This window comes from Oncorhynchus mykiss, chromosome 7 (assembly GCF_057628025.1).
Source record: "Oncorhynchus mykiss isolate SJ-2025 chromosome 7, ASM5762802v1, whole genome shotgun sequence".
Taxonomy (NCBI): Eukaryota; Metazoa; Chordata; class Actinopteri; order Salmoniformes; family Salmonidae; genus Oncorhynchus; species Oncorhynchus mykiss.
This window is the reverse complement of record NC_143028.1, coordinates 15,412,501-15,428,417: the sequence shown is the minus strand read 5'-3', so window position 1 is coordinate 15,428,417 and position 15,917 is coordinate 15,412,501. Positions and strand designations below refer to the sequence as shown.

At 43.4% G+C, this 15,917-nt stretch overlaps 1 protein-coding gene across 4 annotated transcripts in view; it reads left to right on the top strand.

The window, feature by feature from the left end:
- The first annotated feature begins 3,798 nt into the window (after positions 1–3,798).
- The window catches only part of LOC110527459 (nck-associated protein 5), a 176,654-nt gene continuing 164,535 nt past the window's right edge, over positions 3,799–15,917 (top strand). For 3 of the 4 annotated variants that reach the window (XR_016497109.1, XR_016497110.1, XM_036982869.2), the window contains exon 1: positions 15,787–15,917. This exon is cut by the window's right edge and continues 88 nt beyond it. The gene's annotated coding sequence lies outside the window, so the exon portion shown is untranslated. Of the gene's footprint in view, positions 4,091–15,786 lie in introns of those variants that run through there. The other variant, XM_036982868.2, reaches the window with a different exon arrangement.

Genomic DNA, 15,917 nt, shown 5'->3' with positions numbered 1-15,917 from the left:
AACTGATTGATCAGCTGTTAATAACAATTACATTTATCTAGTTCTTGCCTTAACTTCAAAGATGTCCTACTTATCCTAGAGAACACAGATGTAAATGTAGCACAGATATCCCACAAACCCTATTCCCGGGAGTCTTCTGTGACACAACCATATCAGACCCAGGATTAAAGAACAATCGTGGCCCTTGTCTCTCCGTCTCTTCTGGCCGTATCACAGCGAGAAGAACAGGCTTAGTGGGATAGCGAGTAATCAGCTAGGCCTTTAAATGTCCCATCAGATCAGAGGGACCTTGATGCTTCCATCCATCCCTCCACGCTTCCACCTTGTCAGTAGCCACGACGTGTCCAGCGGGGCAGCCCGGTTCACTCTTTCCTGGGTAACCTGATGAGGAGGAGGCCTCTTTTCTGGTTGACAGCTCCACAGACCGGGCTGCCCCAGATCCCACACATCCCTGGACATCAAAGAGCCCAACGGCAGGGAGACATGGAGATGGCAGAAGCTCAGGTTGAGGCACCCTGTCATCCACAGTTTCCCGTGGGACATGGGGCCCCAGGAGAGGACCTGCGTGGGTTCTTCCAGCAGGTTAGGCTCCCCCTCATCTCCCTTCACCTCCAACTGAACTGTCATCAGTGTTTTGATGTGAGAGCCTTGTGCAGGTTGAGACCCTGATCCTCTGTCACAAAGAGAAGAGGTGCACATTCAGTCCTGGGCCTGAAAGAGCAGCTTAATCACCATGGTAACTGCACTGAGGCCAACCAGTCCCTACACAACACTGTCCCGTTGTGAGAGAGAGTGAGTCTTGGACTCAGGAGGAGAAAGTGAGCAAAACAGAGTGTGGGGTCCGGATAGTTCATGGTTGAGATATCACCGAGTCTGCATGCTGCTGACAAATACATCTACTTATCCAATTATAACAGAACAAGTTGACAGTGTGACTGACTGGGGTTCAAACTCGGCTCTGCTGGCTGACACAAGACTGTGTTAGCCTGCTGAGCTAAAGCCTAGGCATTAGCTTGAGGAACTAACACAAGTTGTCAAGCCTCAGGCAAGGTTACTCATTTAACCAGTGCGGTTCTGAACCACCTCTGTTACAGCATCAACAAATCAAGGCTGTCATTACATGAGGATTAATTCAACACTTTGCAATATTGAGTTACAACAAGTAGTGTTCGCTGTGATTTACTGCGTGTAATGAGGTGGGGTGAGTTATTCACAGTTGGTTGATCACACCTGTGTCTCACATGGATGGTTCTGTCAGTGTTCCTCCTCCAAATGTTTCCCCCAGGCCTTGCAAGCTCTATATGGGCCACCCCAGGCCCCAACCACCTGGCTCTCACAACCTTAGATTTATAACAGTCGTATAATTCTAGTTCTGTGTGAAATCCCACACAGACTTTTGCAGAGGTTGATGGTTTTAAGTCCTCCCTTCTCTCAGTCTAGTTCTGTGTGAAATCCCATGCAGACTAGAATATCTGGCTGGGTAAGCTATATAATCTGTGTCAAATAGGATGTATTTTCTTTCAAATGCTTGATTATTTCACTTGTACTTCATCGAACACAGTGCGAAGGAAGCAAAGGAGTAGGGCAAACCTGCACCCTATACTTAAAATGTATGCACGCATGACTGCTAAATGGCATATATTGTTATGTTATAAACTGGGTGGTTAGAGCCCTGAATGCTGATGACAGCTGTGGTATATCAGACTGTATACCACGGGTATGACAAACATTTATTTTTACTGCTCTAATTATATTGATAACCAGTTTATAATAGCAATAAGGCACCTCAGGGGTTTGCGGTATATGGGCAATATACCACGGGTAAAGGCTGTGCGATGCGTCGTGCCTAAGAACAGCCCTTAGACATGGTATATTGGCCATATACAGTTGAAGTCAGAAGTTTACATATACCTTAGCCAAATACATTTAAACTCTGTTTTTCACAATTTCTGACATTTACTCTGAGTAAAAACACCAGAGCTGGTGTAACTGAGTCAGGTTTGTAGGCCTCCTTGCTCGCACACGCTTTTTCAGTCCTGCCTAAAATGTTCTATGATTGAGGTCAGGGCTTTGTGATGGCTACTCAAATACCTTGAGTTTGTTGTCCTTAAGCCATTTTGCCACAACTTTGGAAGAATGCTTGGGGTCATAGTCCATTTGGAAGACCCATTTGCGACCAAGCTTTTACTTCCTGACTGATGTCTTGAGATTTCGCTTTAATATATCCACATCATTTTCCTCCCTCATGATGCCATCTATTTTGTGAAGTGCACCAGTCCCTCCTGCAGCAAAGCACCCCCACAACATGATGCTGCCATCCCCATGTGCAGTTGCAAACCATAGTCTGGCTTTTTTTATGGTGGTTTTGGAGCAGTGGCTTCTTCCTTGCTGAGCGGCCATTCAGGTTATGTCGATATAGGACTCGTTTTACTGTGGATATAGATACTTTTGTACCTGTTTCCTCCAGCATCTTCACAAGGTCCTTTGCTGCTGTTCTGGGATTGATTTGCACTTTTCGCACCAAAGTACGTTCATCTCTAGGAGACAGAACACATCTCCTTCCTGATCGGTATGATGGCTGTGTGGTCCTATGGTGGTTATACTTGGGTACTTATGTTTGTACAGATGAACGTGGTTCCTTCAGGCGTTTGGAAATTGCTGCCAAGGATGAACCCGACTTTTGGAGGTATACAATTTTTTTCTGAGGTCTTTTCCTGATTTCTTTTGATTTTCCCATGATGTCACGCAAAGAGGCACTGAGTTTGAAGGTAGGCCTTGAAATACATCCACAGGTACACCTCCAATTGACTCAAATGAGGTCAATTAGCCTAACAGAAGATTCTAACGCCATGACATAATTTTCTGGAATTTTCCAAGCTGTTAAATGGCACAGTCAACTTAGTGTATGTAAACTTCTGACCTACTAGATTTGTGATACAGTGAATTATAAGTTAAATAATCTGTCTGTAAACAATTGTTGGAAAAATTACTTGTGTCATGCACAAAGTAGATGTCCTAACCGACTTGCCAAAACAATAGTTTGTTAACAAGACATTTGTGGAGTGGTTGAAAAACAAGTTTTATTGACTCCAACCTAAGTGTATGGAAACTTCCGACTTCAACTGTACCACACCCCTCATGCCTTACTGCTTGATTATGGTATTACTGTACCTGCCATTTCAGATAGGCTCAATTAAACGTTCAAAGTATTTGAAAGAAAACAAACACTAGTTGAATCCAGGTCTGCTATACCCAGTTTGTCTGTTTTTCAGAATATGATCAGTGATGCTGAATGTCAAAGGGGGAGAGGGGGAAGCAATGGCCCATCCTACATCCTCTCTGTACACACACAGCTAATTACAGGGCCTGCTCTCCTCAGCTGTCACTGACACAGTCTCTTTACATGTCAATGCCAGCCGAATGGGCCCTCATCACCGGCGCACCCTCCCTGTCCCAGGGCCCTCATAGGAAAATAAACCAGACAAAAATGCCTTGTCCTCGCCCCAGCTGCCAGTCTCACAGGGCAAACATGGCACAATGGTGCAGGGCACTGAGGCTCAGTCACAGGGCACACACACACACACACACCCCTCTCTCCACCCTGCCCTACCCTTCATCTGCACCCACCCTATCCTACTCCATTCACAGGGGCATAACGTAGTCTTTCTGGGGTCCTCTCATCACGCCACACCCCACAACCGCCCTCCTTTGTGTTGGTCTAGCACTCTGAGGAAATGATAAAGTACAAGGAGTGGGTGTGTATTTGTAGCGGGAACTTGTGTGTTTTTTTTGTCTGCCATTTGCCATTTGTGGAAGGGGAGGTAGGGCCTTGGCTAGGAGCCCGGCTGTGGTGTGGTGGTGTTGGCTGCATACAAACATCGAGGGTGAACACAGGCACATTTGTTTAGGCCTCCTCCCCCCTCACCTCAGGCAGCCTTGGGAGGAACAGTTGACAATTCCTAACCACACTAGCCTGGACTGCATACCCATCCACACACTGGGGATAGACAAGTCTGGTTGGGGACAGGAAGAAGAAATGAATTTGACCTGAAGACTGGACAAAAGAGGCAATATAAAAACATTTTTTAAAGTAAGTTGACTTTGATATAGTTTCTAAAACAAATGCATGACTTATCACTCAAAATGACAGTGGACTGTCTCTAAAAAAATCAGGGAGGGCAGAGTAGTATAGCTTGGTAAATGTTTTTATTCCACATTTTGTGCCTTGGTTCACCGGCATCTCTGTTCATCTCCTGGGAAGCAAGAGTTGCTAGAATCAGTGAGCTTAACGTTTCAGGATGTGGACAAATTTATTTATCTATAAATTCCCTTTGTAGCTCACGAATGTTGATGGTCATGTAAAGGGCCTCTCTTCGAGCTGCTGATGTGAAATGGGACATTGCTTTATTCCCAGTGGGACTGCTAATAACATGGCTTGGACATTCCAACATGTCATTGTAGCATGGGACGATGCATGAATCCACTTAGTGTTCCTCTGAGCAAAAACATTTCAACAGACACAGAATCTATGTCCCAAATGGAACCCTTTCCCCTGTATTGCAGTACTTTTAACTAGAGACTTGTATATTTCTATATTCATTTATTTGTAGTTCTGTTCTTGTCTATTAATGTTCTGTATTATGTCATGTTTCATGCTTTGCGTGAACCCCAGGAAGAGTAGCTGCTGCTTTTGCAACAGCTAATGGGGATTCAAATAAAATCCCTGGTCAAAAGCAGTGCATTTTAAAGGGAATAGGGTGCCATTTGGGACACACTCAGAGACTGCCTCGACACTGAGCATGTTTCAGTAGACACAGACTGCCTCTACAACCCCCAGTCATCTCATTACACTGTCTCAGATAGAGCCATGCTTTAGCTCCAGCTAGCGTTTTTGGTTGGATTCGTATTGGATAGTAGATTTCCCTTCGTTTATTATGTCTTCCATTTATGATGTTATCGAATCAGTTTTACCTTTACATGTATAGGGCACACTATAGCATTGAGTTAGCTTGTTTTCATATTTGTTCTAATAAGGAACAAAAACACATACGCTTTTACCATTAACCGGGATGCCTGGATAATTAAAAGTCCTATTTATCTCAATGTTGGTATGGAAGCTGTAGGACTGACTGCTTTATGGCCAAGCAGATTTAACTCCCAGATGCAGCTGGGAATTGCAAAGGGTAGTGTTCTGGTTAAATGGTATAGATGGAAAATGCATGCTTAACTCGGAGAATTCTCTAACGATGACTTTGGCCGAGTCTTGGTCAACTCTTCATCTTCATGAATCCCAGACATTGGATCGTGTATGATTGTATCAAGATATGGATTTGCCATTCCATTCCATCACGTAATACGTTATGGCAGACAGAAGAATGGAAATATCTTTCAAACATGAATCTGTCTGAGAGTGTCTGAGAAGAGCTTTCGTTGTTCCAGTATGGTACACTCTGGTATGCATTTGCTGCAGAGTAAAGTGTAGTAGCCTATAGCTCACCCCATGGACCAGCTCCAACCTCTCGCTAATCATCAGTGCAAAGAAAACAGGAAGGAGTGTCTGGTGAAAGCTGGTCCGTACTGAAAGCAATGAAAAGTGCATATTCCATCATTATGACAATGATGACATGTAACGATGAGGGCAGGCTAATTGTACGGGTTTCTGACCATATAAGTCCAACATTGCTCCTCCCCAGTGTCCCAAACGGGTTATTAAATAATATAAAATGGTATTTGTCACATGCTTCGTAACAACGGTAAGCCCTTCCGAACAATGCAGAGAGAAAAATATAGGAAAATAATAACACAAGGAATAAATACACAATGAGTAAAGATAATTGGCTATATACACGGGGCAACAGTACCGAGTCCATGTGTAGGGGTACGAGGTCATTGAAGTAAATATGTACGTATAGGTAGGGATAAAGTGACTAGGCAACAGGATTGATAACTGACAGTAGAGGCAAAAGAGTAAGTGCAAGAAGAGTCAATGCAGACAGTCCGGGGAGCTATTTGGTCAACTATTCAGTAGTCTTGGAGGTAGAAGCGGTTCAGGGACCTGTTGGTTCCAGATTTAGTGCATCGGCACTGCTTGCCGTGCGGTAGCTGAGAGAACAGTCTTTGACTTTAGATACTGTATGTGAGGTATTGCTCTCTTATTGGAAAGGGCAGGGTGAAAAATCACTGGAGCTGCTGGCCAGATACACATGTTCTATCCTATTTAAAACCTCCCTAGAGAGCAATTACAGCCAAAGTACAGCCAATGTACTGCTAAGTACACTTCTAAAACAATGGGCGATAGCTCAACATTCAGTTGCTAATAACGATAAATCCATAAATAAGTAAAACTACTATGGCACACTTAATGTTGAGTACTTGGCTCATCTTCTTTTGAGAGTTTCTCTCGACTAGAACCTGCATTCCACGTTTAATAGGTTTAGAATGTTCTGGATTTGAAACTGCTGACATTACTCTCTACAATAGTCTCTGTAGTCTTTGCAATAGGCTTTTTATGGCTCACAGGCCTCTACCTATCTTAGCCAATATGACTCAAAGCAGACTAGATATGAAAGACCTTATGAGAAACACTTCTGTTTGGAACATTGTTCAACACATAACACTAGTGTATAATTATGTTGTGAGAGATGTTATTATTGTTATTTGTCAATGTTGCGTAGTTCCAAAATACGAGGAATCAGATTTTAATTGTAATGGGAATTGATGATCTACCTAGCAACTTACTTTTCTCTGTTCTGATTGGTTAGATGTTGAGAACAGGAAGTACTTGAAGTGACATATTTCTGTGAATGTAGTCTGTTCACGAGTAAAAGAGAAATCCAAAAAGTAAAAGAGTAATCTGTCTCCATCCAGTGTTGTCAACATAGAGAGTCATCGATCTGCCTTCTAAAGAACCCCAAACTACGTTAGCACAGCCAAAGAGGAGTAATGGTAAGTCTGGCAGTGGCAACCTATTGTCAAGTAGTACAGGTAATAACAAAAATAGAGTGACTTTGAAATAATTACTGTAAAAAATGCTTTTTCTCACCAATTGGTAGTTACAGTCTTGTCTCATCGCTGCAAGTCCCGTACTCCCGAGAGGCGAAGGTCAAGAGCTATGCGTCCCCTGAAATGCAACCCAACCAAGCCACACAGCTTCTTGACACAATGCTCACTGAACCCAGAAGCCAGCCACACCAATGTGTCAGAGGAAACACTGTTCACCTTGCATCTGTGTCACCATGCACTGTGCCCGGCCAGCCACAGGAGTCGCTAGTGCACGATGGGACAAGAACATCCCTGCCGGCCAAACCCTCCCCTATTCCGGACAACGCTGGGCCAATTGTGCGCCGCCCCGTGGGTCTCTCAGTCACCAGCCGGCTGCGACAGAGCCTGGACTCGAACCCAGGATCTCTACTGGCACAGCTAGCACTATGCATTTGATATACATTTGAACATCTTGGCCATGTTCTGTTATAATCTCCACCCGGCACAGCCGGAAGAGGACTGGCCATCCCACTTATGCTCTCTCAAATTCTCTCTTTCTTTCTCTCTCTCGGAGGACCTGAGCCCTAGGACCATGCCCCAGGAATACCTGACATGATGACTCCTTGCTGTCCCCAGTCCACCTGACTGTGCTGCTGCTCCAGTTTCAACTATTCTGCCTTATTATTATTCGACCATGTTGGTCATTTATGAACATTTGAACATCTTGACCATGTTTTGTTATAATCTCCACCCGGCACAGCCAGAAGAGGACTGGCCACCCCACATAGCCTGGTTCCTCTCTAGGTTTCTTCCTAGGTTTTGGCCTTTCTAGGGAGTTTTTCCTAGCCACCGTGCTTCTACACCTGCATTGCTTGCTGTTTGGGGTTTTAGGCTGGGTTTCTGTACAGCACTTTGAGATATCAGCTGATGTACGAAGGGCTATATAAATACATTTGATTTGATTTGATTTGATTATGCCTTAGACCACTGATGCCTTAGACCACTGCGCCACTCGGGATGCCTGACTTTGATATAATTTAAAGAAAACACAGGCTATTTGTCATGTATCCTGTCTCAGCTCCTTCAGTTCATCCGCACTGATTGGAAAAAACTACAGGGCCATGTTCAGCAGGACACAATAAAAACCTATTATGTAGAACAAGCATGCCTCTGGCACATAGAACAAGGAATCATGAGAGCTCTATTCATGGTATTTCTATGTGAAATGTTCCACAAGGTTTGCTTGCTGAACATGGCCCAGGTAAAAACTATAGGATGGAATCCCGTCATTAGGCTGGTCTTCACCTGGGGCAAAACGTTTCGTTTTGCAACTGTTTGGAGTAATGATCAATCCCCTGGTCAGTTCTTTCAGATCAGTGCATATAACGGAGAAGAGGTTAGAAGAGGAATGATCATTAAAGCTTTCTTCCTCTTCAGTAGAGGGAGGAATTTTTACACCCCTCTACTCCTTGGCAATCGTTTCTACCGTCCCCCTCAAAGGGTCTGACCCTTAACCCCCAACAGTTTAAGGTCTTCCCTCCAATGGACGGGTTCTAGCCACGGGTCAAGCCATATATTTTGTGCATGATTACCTTGTCAGTAGCCTCTCAGGCCATGTATCCAGCAACAGTGAAGGAGAGATGAGAGAGGAGAGAGATACTCTTTCCACTTCGAAATTGAGAAATGTCAGTGCGTTTGATTGCACAAAAATTATTTATACCACCATGTATTCAATGAATTAGATTAGATTGAATAGAATAGATTGAATTCACTTTTACAACATACAGAAGGGCACGGGTTATCAAGGGGCAAAGTAGTTTCTTACATGACTGGCATATCTGGGTGAAGTTTTTTCTCGCCTGAATGATCTGAATCTAGGATTACAGGGACTCTCCGCAACTATATTCAATGTGCTGGACAAATTTGAGGCTACGTTTCAGAAGTTGGAGCTCTTCTCTGTCTGCATTAACAAGGACAACACACAGGTTTTTCCATCATTGTATGATTATTTGTGTGCAAATGAACTCAAGCTTATGGACAATGTCAAATGTGATATAGCGAAGCACCTGAGTTATTTGGGTATGGAATTACGCAGATACTTTACCGAAAAGGATGACACAAACAACTGGATTCGTTATCCCTTTCATTCCCTGCCTCCACTCCACTTACCGATATCTGAACAAGAGAGCCTCATCAAAATTGCAACAAGCGGTTCTGTGAAAATTGAATTTAATCAGAAACCACTGGCAGATTTCTGGATTTGGGCTGCGCTCAGAGTATCCTGCCTTGGCAAATCGCGCTGTTAAGACACTGATGCACTTTGCAACCACATACTTATGTGAGAGTGGATTCTCAGCCCTCATTAGCATGAAAACTAATTGCAGGCACAGACTGTGAGGAAAGTTATGTACATCCTTGAAAGCATACCCTTCTCATTAACCTGTGGTGAGTTATTCACAATGTTTGATGAACAAATAAGGTTTTATATGTAAGATGGCAAAATAAAGAGCAAAAAAAAATATTATTATTATTTGTGCCCTGGTCCTTTAAGAGCTCTTTGTCACTTCCCACGAGCCGGGTTGTGACGACAACTCACACTCACTCTTATGTTTAGTAAATGTATCGTATAGTGTGTGTGCGGCAGGCTTACTGTGATGGTAAAACACAACAGTTGAGAGTGCGCTGACCCTGGTGCTAGAGGCGGTACGCAGCCGGAGGTGGAATGTTTGAAGGTGTACGGGACTATAAAAAGTTTGGGAACCACTGCCTTAAGATATAAGACCCATTGTGAAGGGGTAATCTGGGATTCCAACAACAACAAAGCTGTCACCACGACAATTTTGGGGGTAAACAGATGAGGGATAGGACTGGAGACTCTCAAAGTCATAGACAGAGGCATTTATACGTTATACTCTTCAAGAATCAATGGTTAGAAACCATTCGTTTCTATGTCCATGTCACGGGGGTCGTTGGAAGTAGACCAAGGTGCAGCGTGGTCAGCGTACATTTTCTTTTATTTCAATAAAATGTCGCCAACAAAACAAGAAATAACAAAACAACCGTGAAGCTTAACAGGGCTATAGTGCCACAAACAACGTTAACTACCCACACTGAAAGGAGGGAAAAAGGGCTACCTGAGTATGATTCCCAATCAGAGACAACGATAGACAGCTGTCCCTGATTGAGAACCATACCCGGCCAACACATAGAAACACAAATCATAGAAATAAAGGGCGTAGAATGCCCACCCAAATCGCACCCTGACCAAACCAAAAAGAGACGTAAAAAAGGCTCTCTAAGGTCAGGGCTTGACAGTCCAAGAGTCAACACCAACGTATGTTTCTTCAACCGAGTCGACCACATCCCAGCCTCGCTTTGACAGGCAATGTCACGAGTCCCCTCGACATCTCTTGCCGACAGCACAGCAATGCAATGAGCTACGAGAGGAGGAATGCGAAAACAGTGTGGAATCTATCTAAAAATTATTGCATTTGTGGCCACAAGGTATGCAACAGAGGCATTTAGAGAGGCTGAATCGGTGCATTTGTGCTCGCCGACTGTGATGACAAACAGTGGGTGACGTGACCCGGTCTGATGGTTTCTGTCAGTGTGCCCCTTGTCTACTTTATTATGGGTCTGTGGTGAGGAATGCTTAAAGTGTTAAGAAGCAGACATTCTGTGGGGAGCCCCAATGAAAAGCAGACCAGGGTCCTTATTTGGAAATACTGTAGTCTTACTAGCATGAGGGCTGATCTAGGATCCCCTCCCTGTCAACATTTAAACTAATAACACTTAATGAATATGACTCCAGGGCTTCTATCTAAGAGTAGGAGTGCTAATCTAGGATCTGTTTTGTATTTTGGATCATATTGATAAATGTTATATGGACAGGGAGAATCCTGATCCTAGATCAGCACTCCTAGTTTTAGACACTTGAGACATACAGCCTTTGGGCCCATATTCAGAAATAGTCTAAGAGTAGGAGTGCTGTCCATTAAATCAAGCTCATCATGATCTAAAAGGCTATGCTGACCCTAGATCAGCACTTCTAAACTGATCCTAGATCAGCACAACTAACAGCTCTCTTGAGTTTGTGAATAATAGCCCAGACCAGTAGTTTCCAATCAGCATGATAGTAGAAAAATCTGGTTGGCAGTAAAGCTGTGAGTCATGTGTCTCCCTTTAAATGAGAGAGAGAAAGATAAACACTTTAAACCTTCTGAGAGACTGGGGTCTACGCCAGGCCCAGACGCTTAAGGAATGCAGCTGGGCCTGGCTTGGTTTGCCACAGTTGAAGCCTGAGAGAGAGACATAGTAACGCTGGCTGGTCAGACAGACTCAAGTCAGCTAGCTAGCTAGCGTAATCAAAAACTAACCAACAGAGCTTTTGAGAAGGAAGTATAGCATATATGGTTGGATTCCATCCTTGTGGGGACCTAAAATCCCCAAAAGTCCCCACAAGGACAGTAAAACAAGGAAAAGTATCCCTTGTGGGGACATTTCCCACGTCCCCATGAGGACAAACGCTATTTTAAACTTAGGGGTAAGAATTAGGGTTAGAGGTTAGTAGTTTGGGTTTGGGTTTGGGTTAGCGTTATGGGTTAAGGTAAGGGTTATGGTTAGGGGTTAGAGAAAATAGGATTTTGAATGGAAATTAATTGTAGGTCCCCACGAGGATAGAAGAACACAACATAATTATGTGCGTATGAGTAGAGTAAATGTGATTGTTCATGATATGGGCGAGTCTGTGTAAATTGGTGGGCATTTCTTTGTAGAAGTCCCATTAGCAGTAACGGGAAGTTCATAGGAGCACATCAACTTTGGTGTCAAATGTTTTATTAAGGCATATATACATTTGGAATAAGCAAAGGCTTTTCTTTCTGGTCAAACAAGTTTGAAAAGGGGTCTTAGAAAACATCTAATAGAAAAAGTCTTGAAAAGTATTAGAAATACATCAGAACACAATATTGTTGAAGGAAAGACCCCTGCCAACTAATATCAACATTATTTTTTACAGAAATGATTTGCCTTCTGTAAGAAATATTGTCTAGTGTCTTGTCATTCTGTTACCAAAAACCCACTTATTGTGCTTTCGGGAAGTATTCAGATCCCTTGACTTTTTTTTGTTAGGTTACAGCCTTTTTCTAAAAAGTATTTATAAACGGTTTCCCCCTCTACAGTCTACACACAATATCACATTAGGACAAAGCAACACAGGTTTATACATTTTGGCAAATGTATTACAAATAAAAAACTGAAATATCACATTTACACAAGTATTCAGACCCTTTACTCAGTACTTTGTTGAAGCACCTTTGGCAGCGATTACAGACTCGAGTTTTCTTGGGTATGACTCTACATGCTTGGCACATCTTTATTTGGGGAGTTTTTCCCATTCTTCTCTGCAGATCCTCTGTCATGTTGGATAGGGAGTGTTGCTGCACAGTGATTTTCAGGTCTTGCCAGAGATGTTCGATCGGGTTTAAGTCTGGGCTCTGGCTGGGCCACTCAAGGACATTCAGAGACTTGTCCCGAAGCCACTCCTGCCTTGTCCTGGCTGTGTGCTGAGGGCCGTTGTCCTGTTGGAAGGTGAACCTTCGCCCCAGTCTGAGGTCCTGACCGCTCTGGAGCAGGTTTTCATCAAGGATCTCTCTGTATTTTGCTCCGTTCATCTTTCCCTCGATCCTGACTTGTCTCCCAGTCTCCGCCACTGAAAAACATCCCCAAAGCATGAAGCTGCCACCACCAGGCTTCACCATAGGGATGGCTCCAGATGTGATGCTTGGCATTTAGGCCAAAGAGTTCAATCTCGTGGTCTCAGAGACTTTAGGTGCCTTTTGGCAAACTCTGAGCGGGCTGCCATGTGCTTTTTACTGAGAAGTGGTTTCTGTCTGGCCACTCTACCATAAAGGCCTGATTGGAGCAGTGCTGCAGAGATGGTTGTCCTTCTGGAAGGTTCTCCCATCTCCACAGAGGAACTCTGGAGCTTTGTCAGAGTGACCATCGGGTTCTAAGTTCTGTGGAGATGGGAGAACCTTCCAGAAGGCCCTTCTCACCCGATTGCTCAGTTTGGCTGGGCTGCCAGCTCTAGGAAGAGTCTTGGTGGTTCCAAACTTTTTCCATTTAAGAATGATAGAGGCCACTGTGTTCTCAGGGACCTTCAATGCTGCATAAATGTTTTGGTACCCTTCCCCAGATCTGTGCCTCGACACAATCCTGTCTCTGAGCTCTACGGACAATTCCTTCGACCTCATGGCTTGTATTTTGCTCTGACATGCACTGTCAACTGTGGTAGATTATATAGACAGGTGTGTGCCGTTCCAAATCATGTCCAATCAATTGAATTTATCACAGGTGGACTCCAATCAAGTTGTAGAAACATCTCAAGAATGATCAATGGTAACAGGATGCACCTGAGCTCAACTTCAAGTCTCATAGCAAAGGGTCTAAAAACTTATGTAAATACTTATGTAGATTTTTTATTTTTAATACATTTCCCAAAACCTGTTTGGCTTTGTTATTATAGGGTATTGTGTGTAGATTGCTGAGGAAATTTTAGAATAAGGCTGTAACGTAACAGAATGTGGAAAAAGTCAAAGGGTCTGAGTTCTCTCCGAAGGCACTGTGTCTTGTAGACATTTTCTAATTTCTCTCCCTCATGAGGACGGCAGATAATGAAAGCTCACAGAATTAACAAGTAAAGGTAGAACTAACAATTAGTTATAGTGTTTTTACTGATAGCAATTTGGTTTAGGGTCATAATGGGGAATATTTAAGAGAAATGAAGTTCATATTCCGTTAGGAGTAATTAACACAATGAACACAATACATATTTATATGTTTTCACTGTCTGTAATACACATGATTTTAAGTGCTGTATTTGTGACACTCATTTGTGCCACGGGTTGATGATCACTAGGCTTGATGCTGTATTTGACGTATTAAACTGATATCCGTTGATGGTGATTGCCGTCAGACTGGCGGTACGCTGATCGTTTCTCTGTGAAATGGTGTGATTCTGTAGCCGCTGATGTTGTCTTGCTCACAGCCTCTCAGGCTGGTGTTTACAGAACGTTTGGTACTGTCTGTTAACATATACAGTCAGGTCCAAAAGTATTTGCGCAGCAACACCGTTTTTGTTGTTTTGGCTCAGTACTCCAGCACTTTGGCTCTCGTGTATGTTTCCGTGTAGCAGAGACAGTGTCTCTGCTTGTGTGCTGGAGGTGTGTCCCTGTTGCAACCTGTGATTGAACCTGAAATGATTTATGGTTGACTGTATCTGCGACTGCTCTTCTCTTTTGTTCACCTGAAAATCCCTTTTTGCAATGACTTATTAAGTGGTTCAAATGTTTCATTCTGTTACCAAATCGGGTAAAAAAAAATCCGTAACAGAATGACTACAACTCAATTGGCTACAATGGGAATTTATAGTAGTCACACACCACAGTTGAGTCACCTGCTTACTGTCCTCTCTTCCACTGGCATACTGTTATGTTCAGCTCATAACTGTTTTCTTTCTCTTTCTGTTGCGTGGTGGTCAAAGTAAAGTATAGTAGAGTAGAGGTCAGTACAACACAGTACTGTACCGTACTGTACAGTATAGTTTAGTACTGTACAGTAGAGCACACTAGAGTACATTATAATTTACTGTATTTTTTAAATGTATTATTTATTTAACTAGACACTGTACTGAACTATGCTCTACTGTACTATACTATACTATACTCAACTGTGCTCTACTGTGATGTCCAAACTTGTGAAACACAGATATCTGTGATTGGTACAGATGAATTTGGTCTTGTTTGGGGGCGGAGCTCATTAGAATAATAGCCAGTGTGTGGAATAATAGCCAAGCATGCAAAGCATGATATCACTGGTTCTACCTTTGTGTCTATTCAGGATACATCACCATGAAGAGAATGACATTCATAATTTTGCATTTCTGTATAGTACAGATCAGGGTCCCATGACGTCATTCTGTTACCATCATGCTGTTGCCGGGTGTTAATCCACTTCACTTACTGTCAATAACCAAAATAGATTTTTTTCAAACTCAGGTTGTTATATCATAGCTGACAGACCATTCTTTCTTCATTTGGAGTAGATAATCAAATGTTTTTGAACATTTATGTATTGTTAAAAGTAGTCATTGTGCATAGAGTTGAGTAAGCATTTCACTGTTAGTCTACAACTGCGAAGAATGTGACATACAATTTTGATTTGAGTTGTGTGGTTTCTTTAACTTTGCAATAAATATGTGAAAGTGATCAATCATAGTCTCGGCATCATTCTGTCGCCGTGTAATTACCGTCCGTCAGAAGGGTTGTGAAGTTGTGTGTTATATTATGTGCCATTAGCATGTTGCATGTGAGTTAGTGTTAGGCCCACCTAATGCCTGTCTGCGTGCAAGTGTGTGTGCCCATGCGTATGTGTGTGCGCGACACAGGAGGTTGGTGGCACTTTACCTGGGGTGAACGGGCTCGTGGTATTGGCTGGAGCAGAATGGTATCAAATACATGGTTTCCAGGTGTTTGATGCCATTCCATTTGCTCTGTTCCAGCACATTATTAGGAGCCGTCCTCCCCTCAGCAGCCTCCACTGGTGCGCTCATGTGATCTCGTGCATGCGTGTGTGTGTTTGCGTGTGTGTGTGTGGCAAGCCGGGGTGTGAATCCTGCAGCAACAGATCCCATGGCTCATGACAGTTAGTTAATAAACACTGGCCTGTCAACAGCTGCACATGATGTAATGTGGAACTTCTTCTCACCCACACCACCCCCTCCCTCCTCCCTCCCTCCCTCGTTACAAGTAGCAGGGTGTTTGCAGAGCACCAGTCTGGCAAGCCAGAGTGAGTGTGTGTTCGCTCAGTGCCTCCCCTGCTATTTCTACTCCTCACTGGGAATTTACCAAAGGAGCATGTTTCCAGCCACCTTCAAA